The 27,041-nt window shown below is 34.4% G+C and overlaps 1 protein-coding gene across 2 annotated transcripts in view; it reads right to left on the minus strand.

Annotated features, from left to right (window-relative positions):
* Positions 1-27,041, minus strand: part of LOC145285974 (uncharacterized) — a 300,440-nt gene that overhangs the window by 154,864 nt on the left and 118,535 nt on the right. The window lies entirely within an intron of this gene.

Below are 27,041 nucleotides of genomic sequence, written 5' to 3' on the forward strand. Positions count from 1 at the left end.
TTAAAATCAACGTTTGTTACCCTAAACTTTTTCTATAATACACTAAATAGCTGCTAAAAATATGGCCGTTTTGAGATTATATTGTTTGGAAAGATTTTAATTTGACGTTTCTGAATTTTTGCGAGGAGGATTTGTTATTCATATTTGGATTCATCGGACTACTGTTCTCATCTTGAGTGTGATTTTCACAAAATTTCAGTCGATGTAACCTCCATCTTTCTTTAGGTGTATCTTGTCGAACTCAGGAATGTTTCTGACAAACTCGGGAATTTGGACGGAATTTCGAGCAGAACCTATTACTTCACGAGGTTAGCATGCTCTTGTTCCAGCAGCCATCACGGGATAAAGGTTTCAAGTAATTCGCAATTGTATTTTTTGGTCGCCCACACTGAGAATTGAACCTTCAACCTTCAGAAGAATATCACTTTTTATGATTGATTTTTCCAAGTACTCTAACCACTGCTCCTCCCACCATCCATATAATGTAAAGAAAAGAATTGTCCATTGCCTACAACACCAAGCAAAAGCAGTAACAGCAATGCATATCAAGAGATGGACAGTTTAAGAGAAACCCTCCATCGAAACAACTATCCAGAAAGAATGACATCAGCTCCCAAAAATCTCGGCTGATGGAACAAGAGCATGCTACCCCCGTGAAGTAAATAAAAGGCTCTGCTCAAAATTCCATCCAAATTCTTAAGTTCGACAGAAACATTCCTAAGTTCAACAAGATACACCTAAAAAAGGTTGGAGGTTACATCAACTGAAATGTTGTGAAAATCACACTCCAGATGAGAACAGTAGTCCGATAAATCCAAATCATTCCATTTTAATTGTTCTAACAAGAAGTAAGTTGCCATTAACTTACCAAGTGACACATCTCTTTACTAAGATTCTGTATATCACTCACTCTCACTCACTGTATGCTGAACACCTCCACTTTTATTTTATGCAGTATCCATTACTCTTGCTTCTCTCTCTCTCACCGTTTCCAATCAAAAAATTTTTTTAAAATAAGATGTCTCATGAAAAGAGATATATTCGTTTGAAAGAAGCCGAGTGGTCTTGGCTACAACATTTGATTAATAATCTAGTAAGTTGTCTTGCTCGTAGTCAGAGTTGGTATAATCTTAACGTGAGGCTTCAGCATATCTTTTGACTTCTCCCTCGAGTGGCTCTAGCATTCAGTACTAGCATTCAGTTCAGTATTTAACCAGCGTATCATTCTTGTGATGAGGAATTCGGATGTACTCATATTCATTAAATTAAAAACAAATAAAAAGACTGGATTTTGTAAACAAAATGGAATAACGAGAAAGGGGAGGCAGTGATATCATGAACAAAAGACAATTCAGTTTTTATTTTGTTTATTTTTTAAATTTTTAACTGGCTCTGTAAAACTCATATTTTCCTGATTCAAAAACAATCTAACCTGAACTGAATGGGGGATGCAACAAATCATTTTTTTTTCTTGCATATATACAAGAATTTGGGTAGTACTTCGGTTAATTAGTACGCTGACAAGATCGCTTTCCTTTCTCTTAAAAGAAGTGCTAGCAATGAACATGCCGACTGTAAGACCAAATTCTAACATTCTTTCTTTTACATGGAAAAAAAAAATAATGGAAATTGCTGCACTAACCCTGAGCGGGTTTAACTGGCTTCCTTTGAAAGAGGAGGTGTCATTTGAGTATGAAATTCACAAGTGATCCTCAGTCGTATGTATATCCTCATCATGGGAGATGATGACAGGTTTTTGCAACTCTTGCAGGGAAATGTTGATGTCCTACATAAAGCGCATGAAATTCCCAAATTGGTCACCCATCTAGTACTGACTAGTTTCAATGCCTAACTCCAATGATCTAATGAGAACCGGTGTTTCGACGTGATTATACCAGATTTTCTGCATTCCTATCACCATATCCATTTCCTCAGATATACAACATAATCATGTTTAAATATTGGTTCTAGTTAGATCACTGAAGTTAACCGACATTAAGCCTGGTCAGTACTAAATGAGTGACTATTTGGTAATAATATTTGGAGAATATGTGCTCTCCATTTATCTATTTATGTCTGCATTATTCCCAGTCGTCCTGGACTTCTTGTCATTGGAATCAAGCAGTGCTGATTCAGGAAAGGTGTGGCTGGAAATTGCACAACCCTTGCTTCACAATAATATACATGCAGCCACCCCTACAGTGGTGGCCCATTTTCTCTCAATACTAGTTGTAGGCTATGACTACAATTCATTTCCTCCATGCACACAGTCAGAGTCACCAAATCAAAAGGACGTAATTTATCCAAACTACACACAGTAGTAGCTTCGTAATACCACTCTGGGCAGGTTCTAGTTGTACACATGAGCAAAAAATGTGCACTAACCCTAAGTCCCAGTGGCTACACTTAACTGTCTAGTGGTTGACCCTTCAAGGGTAACTAGACTCCCACTCATTACAGGAAAATATAGCTCAGATGCTCAGAATGCACAAAACGTGCATGGCTAAGTCTGGGTGGCAATGCTGTTTACTTTGGTTAGCTGCACGTCGCTTAGATTTTGTGATGAGTTCTTGTCTCACAACAGCTTGGCTTGTGTCTCCACCGTCTGGGTAGATCTGAAATCTACTGCACCTTGAATTCAACAATCCACAAATAAAGAAAAACCAGTGGTCATTTTTCTTATAAACAAAAAAGTTATTCACTGAAAGTTACAAAACTCTGATCATTTAGAAGTCTCTGGCTTAAGAAGCAAATATTCGGGGACTGGCAGCTTCCATTACTAAAGTTATGGCAAATAACCCTAAGTTTGGGGGCTTGTCTTTGCACAGTATAGATTTAGGGGCTCAGAATAGAGTAAGAGGTTTCTCTCTGACTGGTGTGAAAACCCCAGACAGAGTGTGCCCTCGAGGCTATTTTTGCCTTTCAGAATCAGAATTCCATTTCACAATTCTCAGAAAACAAGAACAAGAAAAAAAAAAATTTCCTTTTCTTCCTCACAATGTGCATCTCTGAATACTACTCCCGGCAGGAGGGTTCATTGCCTTCACCTCCATTGGGTCTACCTTTTACCATCACTCACATGGAAGGGCCATCCTTCATTTACATAACAAGGATTTTTTTCAAGTGCTTAACTGCTTTTTCTTTACAGGGCTAACCTATTCAGATGGACTTGTCAAATTGCCGAACTGCAGCGCCATTTCTGACTTTTTTTTTATATAGATTTTTTCATATTGAAATACGTTTTCAACTAGTGTTCCTTTTTAATAGCTGTTCATGTCAACAAATTATGAAAGAAAACAGATTTCTTCTTTATCAATATCCACAAATAAGTGTGTGCATGTATTAAATTAATACCAAAACAACCTTTCCTAACAATGCTCTTTCTTTTTATAATTATCATCATCACTACCATCGCCACCACCATCACCGTTACATCCAATGACACTGCCACAGTCATAAAAAAACAAATCATACAAAACAGCTTGTAGATGTAAGTAAAAAAGCAAACGATAACTGATATTTCTTCAAGTGAAAATTTTTAACCAAGAAAATTATGAGAAAAATATTTAAAAATAAAGTTAAAATCAATATTTTACTATAAAATAAAGCTATCAACTAAAATTCTTATAGTTTGTAATATTTTAAACATTTAAAAAAAGGATTAATTTCAATGAAGACATCAACTGTACAAGTGGATATAATTGCTGTCAGCACAACCTGCCTAAGTACGATATGTAGAATTTTCAGAGATGAATCTGGTTTGGTTTAAATTTAAATCTACGTTGCACTTCAATATCAGAGTTAATAAAAAAAATAATAATATATTAACTATCACTGCCGAATGTGTCATGGTAAAGAGTTCAGAATTTGAACTCATGGGTTCATGTTAAGAGATTTTGAAATATGAGGAATATACAATCAAATAAAATTAGGAACTGCTTAGAAAAAGAAAAGGCGAAAAAAGACAAAGAAAATGGAAAAAATGAAACAAGAAAAAGGAAAAAAGAAAAAGGAAAAAAGAAAAAAGGAAAAAAGAAAAAAGGAAAAAAGAAAAAAGGAAACAAACAAACAAAAAAAAGGAACCAGGAAAAAAAAAGAAAACAGGAAAAAAAGAAAACAGAAAAAAAAAACAGGAAAAAAAAAACAGGAAAAAAAAAACAGGAAAAGAAAAAACAGGAAAAGAAAAAACAGGAAAAAAAAAAGAAAACAGGAAAAGCAGAAATGAAAAACGAAAAAGTGCAACTATGATTTTTTTTAAAATACCACTGATAATTATTTTTGTTTAACCCAATGAGAGTTAGACAGAAGCCGAGTTTATAGTAGGAAATCTACCTCCCAAAAAGAGGATACTCTAGGTTGATGGAAAATTTGCCATGTCCAGTCTTGTTAGCCCCTTCCTGGTCAAGACACCTCAAATAAGAGGTAACACCCCCACCTTCCAAAAGAGAAAATAATACCTAAAGAAATGATCTCCTGAAACTGAAAGATCCTTGTTTTCTAAGCTACTGGGATTAAAAAAGAAGTTTAAAAAGAAACTTGCCTTCTGATAATGAAAACTAATCTATCTTACACAACGCGAAGTTACCTTGCATGTTAATTAAGGCCACAAAAAAAAAAAAAAAAATGATTCATTCAAGAAATGAGTAGTTGAATAAAAACACAGATCTACTTTGTCACTAATGGGATACGAATGAACTTGTTGAGTGCAAACTGAAAAAATAAATGTGAGAACAAAAAGTACATTGATGGGAGAAGGGTCTTAATGTAAGATTTAGAACAAATTTTATATATAAATTTAAGTTGGCTGGATTTTAAATGTCAAACCCCTACAAAGACACCATTCGTCCATGCTTGGAGTATTGTTGCCACATTTGAGCTAGTACATCTACCACTAGTCTCTATTTTAAACAGGATCAAAAGAGTTGCACAATCAGCCAAGCACCAATATCTGTCCCACCGCCTCAATGCTGCATCCTTGTGTCTATTTTACAAGTACTTGAATGGAATGTGTTCTCATGAACTTGTAACACTCATCACTAACTCAACAAGCAACAAAATCACACCCCTTCACTGCTGAGGTCACTAGAAAGCCCATTCTAATAGTTTCTTTCTTCAGACTGCTAGACTTTGGAAAGTTTATGCAAGACAGACAGACATTTCGCGGCTAAACTCTCCACATAATCCCATGTAAACATGATCCCAATTAGTAGCACTCATGTCCAAGTGGTAATACACCTTGTTTGAGGGTGAACAAAAAAAAAAAATTTTTTTCAAGTAGACATATCTGTGCTCAGCAACAAAAACTGCTGCTTGGTATATCCTTTCATCAAACATGTTAATGCATTAAGACATTTTCTGACATCTGAAAGTAAACATTTGAAATCAAAAAGAGATAACGAAATATCAAGGTCTTATGTACGATATAAAAAGAAATTAGAATCTTAGGATGATCTCCATCATTCCAGTAATTATAATTATAGGAGCAACCAGACTTACGAAAAAAGAATTTCCAAAACTACCTGACAAATATACTCTGAACTAAGTGCAAGAGAGATACAAATAATTGCATTTATGGAAAGGGTTAAAATCTTAGATCTTTCAGTTGGAATGTATAAAATAGCGGGTGAATGTCTGACTAGTATGATGCCCCATCCGCCAGCTGAAACGAAATTGTTTTTTTTGTTTGTTTGTTTTTTTTAAAGATTTGTTTCACCCGATCATTGTGGAAACGAGTTGAGCGATAAGTTCTGCCACACATTTTTTCACTTCAATTTCTTTACTAAAGAAATCCTATTTTGAACCGTTTTTTTTTTTTTGTATTAAAAAAAATAATAATAATTTAGCATTTAAATCATAAAAAACAGGGATCTATCATACATTTATACATAAATTTGGACTATTTTGGAAGTTCACAATAAATTAAAAGAAAACTATTCATATTTTCAAAATTTATAACATTCCAATTCCAATGTAAAACACTGTGCTAGAATATATCAAAATGCATCCAACAGTTAAGTACCTATTTACTATGCCTCCCCGCGGGACAGAGTTAGACACCAGGGTCGTTTTTTAACGTGGAGAAAAGGTACAAAAATAAAAATTGTCTCAGTCGTGAAGGATTTCTCCTCCACCGAAAGAGAACAAGAAAATGAAGTGCAGCATCTGAAGAACAGATGGTATTTATTTGCTCCCCCACCGAGCAAATTAGGCACAAGGCCAATTTTTAATGTGAGGAGTGAAGGGAGGGGGAAGGGAAAAAGGGGACCAGCTCCCGAGAGGTGGGAAATGGGAGCTGGTTAAAGGTCAGGCATGTGGGGCTTCCCCCACATCTGGTCCCTGCCAGTCATAGCTTGCAGCATCTGCCGGAACAGATGGTATTTATTTGCTCCCCCACTGAGCAAATTAGGCACAAGACCGTTTTTAATGTGAGGTAAAAACCAGCTCCCCTAAAAGGGGTCACTCTGGTTACCAAAAATAATAATTGTCCCAGTATAGAGGGTTTCCCCTCCATTGACTGGTACAAATTATCTTAAGTGCAGTATCTGCCGGAACAGATACTACACTTTGATCTTGACCAAAAGGCCAACGGTTAAGTAACTCACAAAATTGCACAAAAAGCGTTTAAATAAACCAAATGTATTGCTATAAGACTAAAAATATTAATCTCTTTATTCTAAAAAAAAAAACTGTTTTGATTTGATTCAGCTTCCAGATTCATATCTGAAAGGTAAATTATAACAAGTTTATTCCCATTAGTAAGTAATAAAACTATAATTTGTGATGGCCCTAAAGCACTCAAGAATTGTGTGCCAGTCAGGCCCACATATGGCAAAAATGAGATCGTCCAAGATCTTAAAAATGATGCTAGAGCCATTCAATGATTAACTATCGATGCTGCTCTGGTAGTGTGTCAGGTTGTATTCATGGAATTGTTGGCATTGTGGTGGATCGTGTAAACTGAAGGGTTCAGGTTACATTTATTGTTTAGTTGATGGGCAGTTTCAATTCATTCATGTGTTTAATGTTTTTTGTACTTCCCCCTCCCCACACACATACGGGCGTTCTAAAAGTAATGTGTACTATTTTTTTTTTATTCTGCCTGAATGAATCAGAAAATTACAAATTGCATTATGGTGACTGACCGTATGCATTCATGACAAAGTTTCATTTCTTTGTTGCAGATATTGATGATGTAAGATTCTAAGAAAGTAACCCCTATCAGGTGTACGTCAGAAGCAAAGATGCGTTATTGAATTCCTGGCAAAAGTGCATTGAGAATGGTGATGATTAAAAGGTTACTTGTTTTAATAGTACCACTCCTGTCTTCGTAGCACTTCAATTTTTTTAGCTAAAAATAAAAAAGGGGGAGGAGGTACTTTTGGAAAGGTGTGGGTGTGTGTATAAAGTTATCTTACCAGATTTTCAAAGTCAAACCCTAATAGCAATCTGTCTGACATATCGTTACTTGATTTGAACTAGTTTAGTTTTTTTTTTAAATTTTTTCCCCCTCAACTGTTATTCGCACGAATATATTTTATTTCACATCAGTGAGACACAGTGGAGGAAGGGGATTTGCAATAATGAATAATTGGAGATAACATATATTAAATAAGAAATACTGACCCAACAAGTTGCGGATAGTCAAGCATCATTCAAAATTGTAAAAATAGTTTTCACTGAAAATGATTATTTGCTTAAAAACAAAGCTAAAAATAATAACACCTCACAAATATGACTTCATTTGGCTGACATTTAACAAATTTTAGCCGTTCATGTAAGTCACTCAACATAACTTCATGCAATCAAATTAATTCAAAACAATACAAATTAGTACAAATATTTGTCAGATGTACAAAAGTAAAAATAGACACTAATTACTAGGAATGCATTTAATAAACGAACTTTTTTGTTTTACTAATTTACTCTTGACATGGAATAATGGTGGCATTGTTGAAATAATTTGACAATTAAATTGCTTTTATTTAGATCTTATTGAAACGGTATGAGGGAGGGAAAGAGACCCCATTAAATTTCACCAGTACAAATTATAATATATATATATATATGTTTTCAGAAAAATAGAAAAACCGAATGAAATTATTAAAATAATCAACGTTTCGTCCTTATTTCATAGGACATCTTCAGGATATTAACAACAAATCTCTGATGTTAAATATTATTATAGGGAATAAATAACAAATACACGTCAATTTAGCGATCGCTCCAACTGCTTTTATTTATTAAATTATTTTTTCTTTAGCATAATGCGTATATAGCTTTTTTTCTCACGGCGGGATTGGAAATTTTCAGTAACTTGTCACCTTTTACAATTAAATATGAAGTTATGAAAACTAGTAATGGAGAAATATCATAATATACCTTGATAAGATTGCTAAAAAGAAATCCAACAGTGCTCGATGATTTAAGGTCATTCCATTTTTCAAAGAGTTAAGAGCATATTATTTTCAATAATACCTCACACACATATTTACAATTTACATGGAAATATTTTTTTTCAATTATATTTCACTTTTTTTATATACTAATCCTTAATTTATGAAGCTCAATGTAATTACAGAGCATATAACAAACAAATGACAAAAGTTTATATTCCAAATTACATGTTGACCATCTTATAATTTATTACTTTAATTACGTTGACATTTACAGTTCCTGACAGTAACTGTTTCTTAGCATGAAATCATTCATTTAATTATTATACCAATCTATATGAATCTATTTTGCCCTTATTCATCAAAAGAAATAAGTATCAATCCACAAAAACAAAATAAAATGTGTTTGAGCATGATTACAAAATCCAAAAATTGTAAGAGAAGTTGCAATTATCTTTTACTAGCAGGGGTGCCCGGCGTTGCTCGGGTGTTTGGAGATGTATGCTGTGCAAAAAAAGCAAAAAAACAAAACAAAAATGGTTAATTTTTTAAAACTTTGACCCCTATTATGACCCCTTAAAATTTATAGTTTCGGGATCAAATCACTTTATTAAGTTAGATCCAGGTTCAAGGAACCTATATCTAAAATTTCAAGTGTCTAGACCCAAAATTGTCGGAGGAGTTTGGTAGAGTTCTTAAAGGTCAAATCGTTGAAATTTGACCCCTTAACAGCCAAATTTCTGGCTGACACCCGTCACATCGATTTTCCCAAATCTCTTTTATAGATATATAGATTACTCCATTTTGAATTTACAAGTCTCTCTCTCTATATATATATATATATATACACACACACACACACACACACACACACACATGTGCAAGCTTTGCTACAATGGTACGATAATATTTCGATCTCCAGCTAAAACTTAGCTTTTTTCAATATAAACATCTAAATGAAAAGACAGATCTTTCGCCTGAGATCAGAAACATTGTCATGCAAGTATAGCGAAGCTCATATATGCTTATATGAATTACTATTAATATAAATAGCTCTATTTACTACTGAGCACTATTATATAAACTCTGGATATAATCTGGATTTTATCCTACGAATACATTCTTAAGCTGAACTAAGACATTATATATATATATATATATATATATTTTCAGAAGTTTAGATAAAATAAGCCATCGGTACTGTTGGTTTCAAACCTGATAATAGAGAATCGTTTTAGGTTCCAATATCAAGCTCTCTTCAGTCGATCTATCTTATCTGTCTACAACCGAAAGATACATATTACAGATACATGCGTGGACTAAGGTATACATGTATATATATTACACATACGTGCCGATATAGATACATACACACTTTTCATCCATAGATTCCAGTGATTGATAAATCAATCTAATCAAAAGCGCCAAAAGAAAAATAAAAGTTGGCCTAAAGCTTTAATCAATATTCATCGATCGATTGATTGGAAAAGCAATGAAGAACAGAAAGTAGTTATATTTAGTACGTGTTAACAATAGTCTTGGTGTCTGTATTGATGGAGGCACAAATAGAAGCATGAATTATCATAATCCAATCACCTACACCTACACACACACACACACACACACACACACACACACACAATTGATTCAAAATCTCCATTGAAATGAGATATTGATCGGAAAACACCAAAGCTACAATCAATAGATTAATAGATTACATTTTCAGGGGAAGAAGGGTGATTATAGGGTCACAAATAGTCAAGTATCAATAGATGCCTCGGGATGATCATTCATTGAAATGAATGGATTCAAGTGAATAGAATGGAAAGGTGAGAGAGAAAGAGAGGAAGGTTGAGAGTGGGTCATTATGTTCTAATATCGGATACTAGCTGTTCCCACCTGACGTTGCTCGGTATTAAACAATGCATTAATATTATGCAATGGAATAAAAAAAAAAATTTTTTAAAAACGAGAAAGAAAAATGAAAGAGAAAAGAAAAATGAAAGAGAAAAGAAAAGGCAGACGACAAGAGACGAGATCGTAAACATGACTTTGACATGTTCAGTCCGTTTAAACAATGTATTAATATTATGTAATGCAATTTCTAAAAAGAGGAAGAGAAAAAAGAAAATATGATTGTATACTGCACATATGCATCGCAAGTAAGATCTTTGACCACATTCTCCTTGACCGCCCCCTCGTCCTTGCTGAAAATGTCGTACCAGAATTCCAACGATATTACATATACTACACTTTGTACCTGACTAAAAAAGCCAAAAAAGTAGGGAGGTTTTGTTGAATTGATTTATCAAAACTTCATCTTTACAATATTTTATAAAAGTGATTTTTATAAAATTATATAATAAAACAGGTTTTTGATACGACATGAGGCCAGAAAGGTAGTGGTGTTAGGGTTCGTTCACTTGGTCTACTCCCTAAACTACTTCCAATCACTAAAATATCACATGGGACTTGAACTATTTAAAATATCCTCATGTGTTTTGATTATTTTTATGTACATAATTTAGAAACATATTTGGTTTTGCACAATTTTAGATATAATATAAATGTCCCATTTTTTATAGTAATGATGAATGCTGGGGAGTAGGAAAATAACAGCCAGAGGCTAGTTTTGTTGAAAACTCCTTGATCAATTCATGTGATTTGTAGAATATATTTTGGATTTGCCACAAGTATGGGCATCATACAGATTTTTCTTTCATTTTATTTTTTAATATAGCGGAAATTCTGGACAAGCACCCTTTTAATTTCTACAATGGTCATGATCATTTGTCTACATAGATTTGCATTTTTCTGCTCAATTTAATGAATATTGGATTTAAGGATCAATTCGTACACCATATAGGCCATATAATGTGAGGAAAATCCAACTCTCCAGAAAAGAACACTCTGGATTGAGACAAAAGTAAAACTTGTCTTAGTCTAGAAGAATTTCTTCACTGACCGAGAAGTGTAACAATCTGAACAGATACTATGCTTTGCTCCAAACCAAAAAGCAAAGGAAGTAGAAAATTGAGCAGAAAATTAGTTTAAAAATCAATTTCTATGAGGCGTTCCAACATTAATGCCTCCTATTTTTATTCCACTCAAATCGATCAGAGTGTATTACAAATTGCATTGTTATGATGACTGAACTTATGCATTCATGACCTGAAAGTTTCATCTCTCTGTTATAGATATTGATGGTGAAAGTAGCCCCTGTCATGGGCGTGTGTTAGCAGATATGCGCCATTGAATTCCTTGCACGGAGAATAGTGATGGGTATGTAGAAAAATAAATTCTGAAGCGCAAAAGCTCACTCGTTTTAATGGTACCACTCCCGTTTTCGTAGTTCAATTTTTTTTAGTTAAAAAAACTAAAAGCTTTACTTTTGTGATGCCCCTCATAAAAGCTGTCAAACATCTCCACATGTAAAACTTAGGCTATGATGATGATGATGATGAAATGTACTTTACATTTTCTAAATTTTTTAGAGCATCAAGTCTGAAACAAAGTGTATAATTATTGTTTGATCTGCCATGTGTATAACATCCATTAATGATACAATCTCTCAAAAATAACTGGTTAGATTGAGATGTACTTAGCAACACGGATTCAATGAATGATTTGTTCACATTTCTATACCTTTGTTCAGTAAAAAAAAAAAAAAAAAGTTAGTTCGTTATGATCCATGAAATGTGGTTGTTTCTTAAATTCAATATCTGTTTAAAAACCAAAAAAATCGTCTTACTGTACATTGTCTTGGATATGTGTGCCTTTGTGTTGTGAATACAGTGCAATGTCATCAAGAAATACACCAACTTAAAATGCAATTGCATCAGGGAAGTCGTTTAAGAAAACCAGGAATAACAAATATCCAAGGATTGGCCCCTTGAGTACACCACATTATGCAATGTTGATGATTTGAATCTTTATTTTAGCTAACACGAGTTGTTTTAACTACAGCTCAAGGTCAACTCCCCACATAGAATGTCTCTATAAACCTGGTCCCTAATTTACAGTAACCTCTTGTTTCAATGGGAACATGTTTAGTTTGATTTGAACAATATTAGTACATAATTGAATCCGATCGGATTCAAACGCAGTATAGCAATTCCATAGTGAAAGGTGGTATCCATTGAGCCACTCAGCTATCATGTCACAGGTAGGATTTAACTCATAAGCACCAGTCCTTTGTATCAGTTTACCAATACAACATAACAGCTGGTGCCCTTGGAATGTATCTGGATGGGTGGTGGGTGGAGAAGTACATTGAGATGTGGAAAGAAGGGTTGTATTAGCGAGGATGGTGGGTTGTGGAAAAATAACTTTTATGTCACAAGAGAAAAAGAAACAACCGTCGCACGCACATGTGGGCATATATACAAAGCATGAAAAGGAGGAAAAATGTACAAATACCAGAGGCCATGACAGGTTGGGTATCAACAAGGGCAAGGTAAGAAAAAATAAAATAAAACTCATAAAAACAAGTTTTAATTATATATATATATATATATATAATAATTATGTTGAATTTAATATATAAGGTCCGCCACAACAACTAAGTTATTCAGAAAATCCACATGATTTGTTTATAGTGGTGAAGGCTTTGTGCAGAACTAACCACACTTTTTGGTACAACGGCTAATCTCAGTCGGCGCAATGTGCAATGGCTGCCCCACAAGGCAAAACACACAGTAGACCTCACGTTTTACATTAGTTTTGCTGATGCATGTCTTAATGAAGACGGGGGGGGGGGCATCTCCCCAGTGGATTAAACGCACCCAGAGATACTAACCTAGAAATGTCTATGTCCCAGCATGGTACATATAGTACCTCGCATTCCCAAATGGTCACCTATCTGGTATTGGCCAGGTTCAACATTGCTTAACTTTAATGATTCGGCTAACGTGATTAGATACAATCGGTCATCAGGAGAAAATTATAAAATCAAATAAGCATTGACAAAACCTTAAAAAAAAATAAAAAAACAACTTACCCCCATTCGGAGTAAGTTTTTTTTTTTAATGATGATATTGAAGATAGAAAGCGTTAGGAAAATGACTGAAATAAGAACACTCACGGTCATATTATACAAACTACCACCTGAGACTCAAAAGCTTGCTCACTGCATCGAGAATAAAACAAAATATAAAAATGAAAACTCTGTATTCCACTAAATCTGCTTAAATAACAACTTGCTGTCTATCAGTAAATAAAATCAAATAAATCTTTGAAAGTACAATTAACTTGATATTTAACATTGGTTGCTTATATAATGGTGGTGGCGGTAGTAGTAGTAGTAGTAATTGAATGGAAAAGAGTGGGGAGAACACTGAAGTAGTAAAGGCTGTGCAGATGGTGAAAAGATTGCACGAGCAGATGACGGAACTATTTTCTTAACCACATGGGCTTATAATGATAACACCGACACTCAACTGATGGGAATTCAGGCATTTTCTTTTTTCCGTTAGTCACGAAAATATTTATATTATTCTAATTAAATACTCTTGGATCAATTATAGTTTCTTTACATGGATCGGAAAATTTTATTTTGAGATATATAATTATATATATATATGAATTAAAATTGGAAATGTGAAAAACCTAAAAATTCAACGTTTCACAGGATTTTATCAAGAGAGAAAAAACAAAGATGTGTGTGTGTGTGTGTGTGTGTGTGTCTTCGTTTTCAACATAAATTTAAATGCGTTATACTCTATCACTATATATATTATCCAAAATTGCACGTTATGTGCCACTTTTAGCTTATATGATCTCTTGATAAAGCCCGCAAAACAATGGTGTTAGGTCTTCCATATTTTCATTTTTAATTCATCCCTTTATGATCATGTTACATTATATATATATATATATATATATATATATATATATATATATATATATATTACAGCACAATCACGTTGACTTTCTATTTTAATAGTTTCTTCTCTCACACTGCTAGACTTTGGAAATCTCTCCCTGTTTCCTACTTCCATGACTACTTACATGCAGAAATCCTGATGTAATGTGAACAGACATCTTGCTGTTTAATCCCTACACAGTGTGTATGTGGACATTATCTCACATTCACAATAGTATCCCTTTACGTTCAAATGGCAATGTGTCTTGCTTGGAATAAATAGGAATAATAGAAAAAATTCTGAAGTGAGACGATGCAACAGCATTCATCTTTCAAACAAGTTTGTATAAGAAAAAAAAAAAAAAGGAATGCATATTTTTTTTTTTTTTTTTTGCATAACCTTGCAAAAAGACACACACACACACACACACACACACACACACACACACACACTGCCAATGAAAGCCTATCCTTGTTGTCGGAGATAATAAGAAAACTCAGAAATAAGTATGTATGGGAAATGCCAAAATAGAGTGACGAGATTGTCGAGATAAAGATCTATTCCTGTTTCTACTGCGTTTTGATGTAGTCTGATTAGGAGGACACACAAGGTAAGAAACAAAATTTAAAAAAAAGAAATGAAATACTCACCTCCCCACAAAGTAAAGTTTTACATAAAGTTAGTTTTAGGTCGAGTGCTCAACACCCCAGCATTTAACATAAAATTAAGCTGGTCAGATTCTCAAAGTTAGACTTAAATAGCAATGTATCTGACAAGTCTATATTTGATTCTAACTAGCAAGGTTTTCCTAATTATCCTTGTACCATGTTCTTTAGATTAAAACATCTAGTTCGTTTTAGTTTCTTTCAAAAATAATTATTCCAGCAAGAAAGATTGATACAATGGAGATATTTTTAAAATAATTTTCGTTTTGATTTAAAGGTTAAAAATGAGTTATCTCTTAAATTTCTAAATTTTCGAGATGAGGATTGTTTTTGATATATTCGTATTATTTGGATTCATCAAACTACTGTTCTCATCTTGAGTGTCATTTTCACAACATTTTGGTTGATGTAACCGCCGACCTTCTTCTGGTGTATCTTGTCAAACTTGAGAATTTCGAATGGAACCCTTTTTTTACTTCATAGAGGTAACATGTTTTTGTTCCATCAACCATGACTGGATAGAGGTCCTAAGTAATTTGCAATTGTATTTTTCAGTCGCCCACATTGAGAATTGAACCTTCAAGAGAATATTCCTTTTTACAATTGATTTTTCCAAGTACTCTAACCACTGTAACACAGGTTCTTGCAGACAATTCTAGTATGAATTTTAGAGGCTTTAAATCTATAGATACACCTGAAGAAGGTCGGAGGTTACATTGACCGAAACATCGTGAAAATCAAACTCCAGATGAGAACAGTAGTCCGATGAATCCAAATATGAATCTCTCTTACATGTTGATATTTTTTCCATCTTTTTGTTATTTACACATTTATTCAATTTTAAGAATCAAACTAAAATGAGATTAATGAATCCCAATTATTTACAGCTTATAATCAATAAAAAAATATTAAAAAAATCTCATTCCCAGATTTGAAGCAACACATGAAATAAAGGACCGCCACGAGTGTCTTCCTGAGAAGAAGATCACGTTTTAATGCAGATAGAGTGAAAAGATTTTAGAATAATAGTCCAGTTGGGAGTTTCCCCTTGAGCTACAAAGCCATCAGATTCTAGGCCATTGTTGAGGTGGCTTTTTTCTGTTGGCTGAGGTGTGCTATGTCCTGAACACTTCTAGGAGATTCATCCTACTAAACTTTCCCTTCTCACATTGTTTTTAGAAGAGGATAGTATGTTGCTAATTACCTGAGGCACCCCCTACTGGGGAATTTCGATGATGCTGTCCAGACATTTTTTTTCAGACCAGTGCACTCTTCCTTTAGTATGCTGACTTTTCAAATCCCTCTTTCGTGACCTTGTGGCATCTTTTAACCATAGAAAGGAGATAAACATAGAATCCAACTAAAGGCACTGAACATGACCAAGGATGAAGGAATATATGTAAGTATTTGAGGTTGACACTAACCTTCCTCTCCTCATGCAATTGTAATGTGCCCCTTACATTTTAACTATGTCATTACATTTCAAGCATTCAGGTCCAGAAGTTCTCTGGTACTTCATCACAAAGGAACAAACAATTTATAAAAAAAAAAAAAAAAAAAAAAAACCCGACTCAGCATTTTTTAAAAGTGCAAATGAAACGCATTTATTTGTGATTCTTCCAACAATAATGCATTTCTTCGAAAAAGTGTTTTCGCATACCCATGTGTTCTACAAGAATGGCATATAACATATGCTTTTTGAAAGCTTCACTCTCCACCACCTGACGCTAGTCATAGCCAGTGCTTTCTCGCCCTCAACTTCACACGTTCATCTTTTGCATACACTTTGCTTCTCTCACTCGACCATGTGCTGTCTTTTCTTTTTCTCTTCTTCCCATGACGTCAGCACATGCACACTTGCCAATTTGCATACAAGCTTTAACGGTTGCTGCTAATATTTTCGCTAGTTAGCTATCCTACGGCTGCTGCTGATTTTCTCACACGTGCTCATACAGACTACATTACCAAGGGAGTACACCATTTTGTTACACAATGGGAGAGATTAACCCCCCAGCATGAGCAGCTTTCTAAAGTGCAAGTCTGATTTTCTAAAGAAAATAGTATGAAGCCAAATAGTTTTAACAGGATGCTAAGCTGGCGGTAGGAGATCTAATCAGCATCAAGGAAGCCACAAACAGTCATTATTCAAGTAAATGAAACCAGAGAAAAAGGGAAAAAGGAGGAAGAGAAAAGTGAGGAGGGGGAGGATATGAAAGAGTAAAGATTTAAAAAAGGACAAGAAACTTGTAAATATTTAGTAAACGATTAATATAAAAAAAAGTTTGAACAAAAATGAAAAACATGTTCAACCATAATGCATCAGTAAAATTGTAACCAATGTCGACCATGTTGGAAAATCACTTCAATGGTTTTTTTATTATTAATTTATATTACAGATAATTCTCTCATAAAACAGTAAAAAAAAATTTTTAATAATAATAGTAATAATATAAATATATATACATAATATATAAATAAATAATAGTGATAATATAAAACTTATTCAAATAAGTTGTTCTAAAATACTGCTGAGCGGCATTTTTTAAGACGCCCTTGAAGTTAATCTTGACTGTAATTATTAAGACTAGACTTTTGATTCTGTTAAAACAGGTATAGCCGTGTTAAGCATAAAACACTCATTTTTAGTCAACAAGCTATAACTTTTGTCCGTTTTTAATGAGCTAAAAAAGTTTAGTCTATATTATATTTCTTTGTCCATTACACTTTTTCTTACATGATCTAGCTGAAAATCCATGGTATCTGAAAATCCATGGTATGATATCTGTTTGATAGACAGGGATTAATAATTGATGGTTGAATATGGTTAAATTTATGCTCATTTTTGCATTAATTCTAATCCCTATTAATCCCTAACTGTCCAAATAGATACCATACGGACTTTCAGCCAGATCATGTAAGAAAAAGTGTAATGGACAGACAAAGAGAAATAATATAGACTAAACTTTTTTAGTCTATTAAAAAAAAAAAAAATTAAAAAACGGCCAAAAGTTATAGCATGTTGACTAAAAATTAGTGCTTTATACTTTTCTATAGTAAATGCGGTACTGTGGTGACTAATTTCCATTAATACCTAAATGTGCATTGAATGGATATCATAATACTTAGTTTACTGTATTTTAACAAAATTCCACACCAAATTTCAGCCAATAGTTTTTGAGAAAAAGTGGAACGAACAGACAGGCAGATATATCAAAAGCAATATAATATAGGTTATAGTTATAACCTCATACTTGGTAAAGACAATTAGTTCAGCTAAATAATATTTATATAATATTCTGCTTGTTATTTCTTTTGTTAATCCGTATGTTATGTTTTGAAAAAAGCAAAATACAATTTTTGAAGGCCAAACTGTTTCAAAACATTTGAAAGAAACAAGGCATAAAAGATTGTTTACCAAGAAGAGTAAATTAAAGATTATCTTTTACAATGTGATTTTATTATTTGTTATGAACTATGTAGCACAATATTACTTTCTGAGTATCTATTAGTACCTATTAATTTATCTCATTTGGTTGATTGGTTGGTTGTTTTACGGCATATCAACCCTTTTTAGGTTATTTAATGCCAAATCCAGTTATTTGGAAGAAAAAGTTTTTAATAGAATATTTTTGTTGTTGTTTTTTTCAAATCAGTTTCTATTTAACCCATAGTTGGGACCCTAATAGGTACTACCACTCCGAGTATAGTGGACCTGGGAGCAATGGCAATTAAGGAGTGGCTCCACACTCCCCAAAACCCACAAGCTGGGTCCTCACCATCTGATATAGTTTAAGGTCATATGCAGGACCTCATTTAGGTCGGTTCTATATTTAAAATACAATGAACACTATTTTCATAGAAATGTTTTTAAACTCATATTTGTTGTGTATTATTGCCTTTTCTGGCCCCAAAAAAGTTTTTAAACTATCCAGAATATTATCTTTATGAAAACGTTTGTTGATTAAATATATTTCTCATACCATGGAATTTCCACAGTTGCTGCTAGTATTAAATATTAAGATGATGGGTAAAGGTCCAATTAGTTTTACCTACTGACTGATCTATTGTCAGTAGCAGTTCGCTTCTATTTACGCAAGTAGCACGTATATGTAAAAACTAATTATTTACCTATTGTCTGGCGGCCTACAGCTCACATGAATCATTCAGTTTATCATATTATTATTATTATTATTATTATTACTATCACAATCATTGTTGTAATCGTTAGTTGGTATTACAATGTCGGGTTAAACATATAACCGATGGAAGAAGGGGATCTAGTATTATGCAAACCTAGCCCACTGATTGGCCCTTTCTTTACCCCTACCCCTCCGTCTTCTTTTGTCAAACTTTTACCTGTTTCGTTAAGTTGTTTATTGCAGACATAGCGAGCAGACAGAACAAACAAAGGCATTTGTGAAACGCAGTTTTTCCTTTTATATAAGTACAGGAAAAAGACAGTATAAACGTTTTGTAGATAAGTAAAAAAAGAATGTTGATATAGATGTAAAAAAATACTACCAAACAAATGTCGGGGAAGAGTTGATTGCTTTACGGCATATAAATTCTTTCTGGTCCATTTAGTCCTTTACTCAATTTTATTATTTTCAAAGATTCTATTTTGTATACACATGATTTAATTGATTTATTTAGTAAACATAGATCATATAAATAGATTGAAACTGTAGCAGCAATAGCAATTACAGATAGCTCGAATCTGTGTTTGCTTTATAAGCTCAGCACTGATTGGTGCACACATTCAGCTACCTTCTGGCTTAGCCAATCAGAAGCCATATCTCAGGCAAACTGGACACATGCTAGAAGTTGATAAAAAAGTTAACATACCAACTATTTGACAAGAGACCAAAGCAATCCGACTCCTTTCACAACACTTTTTCAAACCCCACCGTAATTATGAGAGGGGAATTTATCTTCAAATATCCTAAATTTCGAATTAGAGCGACGGACTTATTCTAAGTAAATATTAATAAGTCCTTACACCCCCTCTTTTTTTAAATGGAGAGTAGACAACGCATTGTGTATGCGTTATCTGCAGTTCTCGTTACTCTCGCTTCCTTATTTGTCCCTCAGTCTTCATTTCCAATGAGTGATGTTTCTGAAGAAAAAGCTGCTCTCCAGGACAACAGTACTTCATGAACAATAGCAGGAGATGTCGGAAATTTTCTGTTCCTATGTCTATCCTGGTGGTCATGTCACTAGTAAGGGTGCTGGAGGTAAATGTTTCATCTGGGTTGACGTTATCCGCTTGATGGTCAGGGACCCGAACCTTAGATTAACCACTAAGGAAGCTGTCCTATCAGCAGGTGCAAAATACTGGGGCTGCTGTATTGCCATTTGGTGAATGGACCATGCAGTAGTTTCGAGTGGGAATTCTTGATGCCATACTAGTTGGTAATTGTTACGGCATTACCTTATGGCTACAAAAAAAAAAAAAAAAAAAAAAAAAATCTTCCTCCCTTTTTCTCTCTTACCTTCCCTCTCTATCCTGCTCTAACCAAGTCTGTCAACCTGTTCCACAAATCCCAATCCTCAACCTGAAATACCTCCAGAAAAATAACACGTGTAAACCTAGAACCCCATCCACCAATGTAGACCCCTACTACCATGTCATTACAGGAGATTAAACCAGACGTATTCTTCCTAAGCAAAACTGGCATTAGGCTGACCACTTCCCTTGACGAATTCATAATTAAAGGATACTCTAACTTAACATCTAAATCTGACCCCCAAGATCGCCATGGACATGGAATATGTGCCTACATTAAAGATGGCTTTCCGTGTGGTAGGGATATCTCCAGAGAAGACCCTAATTTACCTTATGTGCTTCCGGGTTGCACTTGCTTACACCACTGCACTTATATTTGCTCTCTATTTCCCCCACAACAGCGAAGTTACTATCCTTAAGAGCATATCTGAGAAAATTGACCACATCCTGTCTGCTCCCCCATTCAGCTACCATCCACATTTGTGGGGACTTCAATGTCCACAATGCGGAATTGCTGACCCACTCTAACAAGACAGATGATGAGGGGAGGTTCTGTCATGATTTTGCCGTTGCCTATGACCTCACCCAGGTTGTTCACGAACCCACCCGAGTGCCCAATACTTCCGGTCAGTATGTTAGCCTTCTAGACCTTTTTCTCACAACTTCCCCTGAGCTTTGTTCAAGTTCCATTCTGTCTCCTCTGGGATCTTCCGACCACGCGGTTGTATCAGTTAAGATAAAAACGAAATGCAATAAGTCTGGAGATGTACCTCTCCACCGTACTGTATATCGATACTCTACCACTGATTGGGATAGCTTCCGTACACTTATATCCGATCTACCACTGCATTCCATGTTTTAAAAGGATGTATCCTCTATAGTATCAGACCGGACTGAATGGCTAATTGTAGGTATAGATTGATTCATACCATCCAAAAAATTCCAACAAAAACCTAACAGCCAGCTATGGTTCTCCCCTGAATGTGCTGCTGCCATCGCACACAGAAATCACTTTTTCCATAGCTACCAACGTAATAAATGCACTGAGACTAAAGCTGCCTTCAGGACTGCCAGCAACCACCGCAAAAGAGTAATAAAAAATGCAAGAGAGCTATATGCTCAGTCCGTTAAATCCAAAGTAGCTGAGCAGCGGCTTGGTTCCCACCAGTTCTGGCAAATTGCAAACAGGATCCTGAACAGAAGCATGCGTTCTATCCCAACCATTATCAATGGACCTGAGGTCATCTCGTCAGCATCAGATAAGGCCAAACTATTTGCCAAGAACTTTAGAGTTAATTCTACCCTATGCGACAAAGGCCATCAACTCCCCGTATTTTCTCCTATAACGGACAACACGCTCTGCAACATACAAATATCTGTGTGTGATGTCACCAAGCTAATAAATAGATTTCAGTAAAGCAACTGGCTCTGATGGCATTCCAATCATTGTGCTGCAAAAAGCTTCAACTAGAACTTGCCCCAATACTTACAAAGCTCTTTAAGCGTTGCCTTAAAGAGAAGTGCTTTCCAACACCCTGGAAAACCTCATCAGTATGCCCTATATTTAAGAATTCAAGTGATAAGTCATCTCCCTCTCAGTACAGACCAATAAGTCTCCTGTGTCATGAGTAAGCTGCTGGAATCAATATTAAATAGAGAAGTAGTCAACCACCTCAGCAAAAATAACCTTAGTGACATGCAATATGGTTTCCATTCTGCCAGATCTACAGCAGATGTGCTAACTGTTATATCTCATAGGATTAACGAATCTCTTGACAAAGGCTTCCTCTCTCTAGGGCAATTGCTCGACATATCAAAGGTCTTCGATAAGGTATGGCATAAGGGCCTACTTCACAAGATTTCCAGCTACGGTATCACTGGAAATGTTTTCTCAATTAATAAATCATTTCTCTCTGATAGGCTCATAAGAGTAGTGGTTGATGGGCAGAAATCAGAGGCCCACAGTATTAATGCTGGAGTCCCTCAGGGGTCCATCCGAGGCCCAACTCTCTTCCTGATATACATAAATGATCTCCCAAAACACATACTTAAATCATTCGTTGACATCTATGCTGATGATACGACCATCTATGGCAACACATCAAAGGCCGTAAATGACAAAGTTCTCGCAGATTCTCTCTCCTCTGATCTTGAGCGCGTGGTACAGTGGGGGAGGAGGTGGCTGGTTACTTTTAATGCATCTAAAACCAAGCTCCTATCTTTACATCATCAATGCTCTTATCCCCATCTGGTATCAATTGAAATGGGTGGCTCTCGTCTAGGGGAAGCTCCATGTTTGATAAGCTTCTGGGCTTGACCTTTACTCCTGACCTGAAATGTAACACGTACATCAAGTGAGTTGCCAAGATCGCTGGGAAGATGGAGGATCCTTCTACCGCTCCAGAAGATATCTCACCCCTGATACAATTCTCTATCTGTATAAAAGCCAAGTACATCCAAGGATGGAGTACTGCTGCCACATCTGGGAAGGAGCTGCTAAAAAACAGCCTATCCTGCCTTGACAGAGTAAAAATAAGCTTTGTAGCCTAGTAGGGGATGTCCGTTTCTCTTCTCTGCAACCTCTCTCCCACAAGAGAGACGTTGCGAGCCTGTCCTTGTTTTATCGTTACTACCATGGCAGGTGCTCGTCTGAGCTCCAATCTTTGGTCCCCCCTCACCAATCTTTCATGATAAACACCCGCCTAGCTGAAACCACTGTCAAAAATTTTCCCCACTCCTTATCTGTGCCAAAATCAAAACGTAGATTCCATGAACAAAACTTCTTTCTTAGAAGTGCACGCCTGTGGAACTGTTCCGGTTGCCTGTTTCCCACCTGACTACAACCTGGATGTCTTCAAGTCCAATGTAAACAAATTCCTGATGAACCACCTCCTTATGTAAGACACTTTATCAAATCTCCAATACTAACGTACTGTACACACAATGACCCTTATCCCCGAGTGGCTTCCGGGCCTTGATAAGTGGTGACTTCCTTGTAAAAAAAAAAAAAAAAAAAAAAAAAGCACCATGGACTCTCAACATGGCTACTATAGCCACATAGATCAATTTCAGCATAAAGTAGAGAAACGATTTTTGAGGCATTTTTTTTTTTTTTTACAATATCCAACAAAAAAATGTATACAAAGAAATAAATATACAACAAATAAATGTTACCAACGGCAAGATAAATTACTCTTCTACCTACTGTATGAGATCTGTCCCTGACAACATGGGGCGACTAGGGATGATCTCCCCTAAATAGGAAGTAACCAGTGGTGATCTCCACTGATGTCTACACACACACACACATATATATATATATATATATATATATATATATATATATATATATATATATATCACACACATCACAGATGTGGGCACAGACATTTGCATTTTATGTTGAGCTCAGCAATGAGCTGGAAGGATACATTTTCCCACTTTACACTACCATTACACCTACCTGGAAAAGTTTTTTGTTTAACTCATTTTAAAGTGTTCATAAAATAAAAGTATTGTAAAGCCTGTTAAATTAGAGCAAAACAAAAAAAAAATTGGTCTTATTAAAGACCTAGTCAATCATTGACAATCACTCAAAAATCGAAAATTAAACAAAATACAGGTAGAACATTATATTTTCACATGATTAGTGGCATTTATTGGATTTATTTCTATCAATATTTCGTTTAACTTTTGATTTTGACTGAATTTTAGGAGTCATAAACTTATTTTTGTTTTTAGATGTAGTTACTGCTTATTACTATAGATATATTTATTGGGAGAGGGGGGGGTTGCCCGATCGTGAAGTATGCTAAAATATATTTTAATTTGTCCAGATTTCGTATATATTATTATAGTCGTGATAGCAAAAGAAAAAAAAAAGTATTTGGGTGTCATCAGCTGAAATTGAAACCAAAAACAAAACTGTAGCATTCAAAGCTGGTGACGTTACCACTGTACCAACGTGACACGCATATGAATTGATTAAAAAAATTTTTAAAAAAATGAATGCACAAAATGTAAAACGACTTTTCAATTCTGACCCATTTTTGAGCTCTTAAAAACTATTTTAACCCGGCTAAAAACTCATAAAAGAATGGTCCATAAAAAAATCCAATATTTTGTCCGGGGGGGGGGGGGGGTAGCGCCACTCTGCGACTTTTAGTTTCGGAGGAGATAGAGTTTGAAAATATGGAGCCAGAAATACAGACATATAGCCTTTTCTATATTAGATTTATTACTAAACATTATTACTATATTATTTATATTTATGATTTATTACTACAAAGGTCGGAGGTTACACTGACAGAAACATGAAAATATAACTCAAGATGAACAGTAGTCTGAAGAATCCAAATACACATTTCTTATTTTTCTTTTATCATTCACGGTTTACTTACAAATTCGTTTTCTTTAAAAACAAAAGCAAATCTTTACCCATGAGGCTAACATGGAAGGAGATACGAAAAAGGTTGTCAAAAAACAAATATATAACAAATAAACGTTATCAAAAGCAAGAGAAGTTACTTTTCTACCGATTTAGAAACGTTTTTAGTGTTTTTATTTAATGTAAAATATTTATTCTATTCAAAAAAACAAGTAAGATTGAACGCTATTGGAGAACAGAAAAAAAAATGGACGCGATGTCTCTTTACATCTTTGAAGTCTCGATAATCACTTCAAAATAAGAAATAAAAAAAATGAGTGTAGAAACCCACCCAATAAATGTCAAGATAACATTTATTGGGTGGGTTTCTGCCATAATTTTGTTTTATTTTGAAGTCTTTGTTGAGTCTTCAAAGACATCACGCCATTTTTTTTTGTTGTTCTTTGGTGGCACTTAATATTACTTGTTTTTTTTAACTGAACAAACATTTTACATTGAATAAAAACACTAAAAACTTATCCAGTAAGGTAGAAAAGTAACTTATCTTGCCTTTAATAACATTTGTTTTGTAATAACATTCATTTGTTTTGTAATAACATTCATTTGTTTTGTAATAACATTCATTTGTTTTGTAATAACATTTATTTGTACTTTTTTTTCAACAATTTTTCGTATCTCCGTGTATTGTAATTACAAACCAGGAACTTTCTAGTCTCCTCCACAGCGGTAGCTTTTCATGTGCTTTTATATAACTGATTTTATTTCAAAGTGTTATTGATATTATTATTATTATTATTGTGTTTGTTTATTATTGATATAATGCTTTGATGATGGCTCTTAAAATATCCAAAAAGCGCTTGACAGAGAAACTAAACCATTCAAACATCAATTGACATTTTCTTCATTTGATCAATAAAATCTGTACTCATAAGAGTTATTGGTAAAGAGTAAAAGCATTCTTACATAATGAAAGAATTCGAAAGAAAACTTTGCTGTCTAAATATACGTTATGATTTTATTTTTATACATACTAGCTAACCCGTGTCCGGGTGTTGCTCAAAAAAGTAGATTAACTCAAGAAATTCCATGAATGATTCAGCACAATCTCATTCATGTGACTCCTCATGTGTACTGATTTATGGAGGTAACAGGATGAAATTTATTGAACAGTTTTCCAATTGAATAATAATGTCATCTGATATCCACAATTTCAATGAACTTTGAAAACTCTACCAAACTCCTCTGCCAATTTTAGGTCTAAACATTTGAAATTTTAAATGTAGTTTACTTGGACATGGATCAAACATTTTAATTTGATCTGAGCCCCAAAAAATAAAATGTTAAGGAGTCAAAATAGGAGTCAAGTTAAAAAATTGCAGTCTACCAAATTACTCCGACAATTTCTGGTATAAACATTTGAAATTTTACATAAAGGGTATTCAGAGATAGGGCAACCTGGATTTTTCTCAAGATTTGACCTTTGCGGTGTCTAGCAAACTACTCAAGCAATTTTGGGTCTAAACATTTAAAATTTATACATACCGGGTATTCAGACATACGACAAGCATTTTAATAAGTTTGGGGGTGAAAATTTGGCTGCTAAAAGGTCAAAGTAGAAATAAAAGATCTCTCGATTGGAAAATACGAGATAGCAGGTGAATATACAGTAGGATACTCTAGAAAATAAAATAAATAAAAAAAAGAGGTAACAAAATCGATATTGAATATTGCAATCGCTTATTTAATTTATTCATCAAATATGGCTTTTGAAGCCCGCCAGATTTTTATACTTTCAAGTACAGTATTTGATGAAATGCTGTACTATACAAGTCGTTGTTTGGGTTTTATCTTTGTGGACACTTCTATATCGTTTAGATTGGCACTGTTTACTACATAGATTATGGGTTGCTATCCCTTAAACAGGTTAACAGCTTCTTTTTGAGATGATTGTGACTTGTAAGACTTACTTTACTACAATCCTAACAGACACCATCACATGGAATCAAACAGTTCAGGTGTCATTTCTGAGCCTCTTTTTCTAATGGTTCTAAGTTTTTCATGATCAATGCATCGTCTTTAATATTCAAACACACCAATATTGATGTCCAGTCTCCATGTTGCTTTATTTAGTACACTTTGTTCTCAACTACTGTTCTCATACTTGCACCTAAGTTTTAATTTAGGAGGAGGTTTCTTTTCTCCACAAAGTTTTCATAATTCGAGTGT

Source organism: Euprymna scolopes, chromosome 1, assembly GCF_053919585.1.
Source record: "Euprymna scolopes isolate OS-2025 chromosome 1, ASM5391958v1, whole genome shotgun sequence".
Lineage (NCBI taxonomy): Eukaryota > Metazoa > Mollusca > Cephalopoda > Sepiida > Sepiolidae > Euprymna > Euprymna scolopes.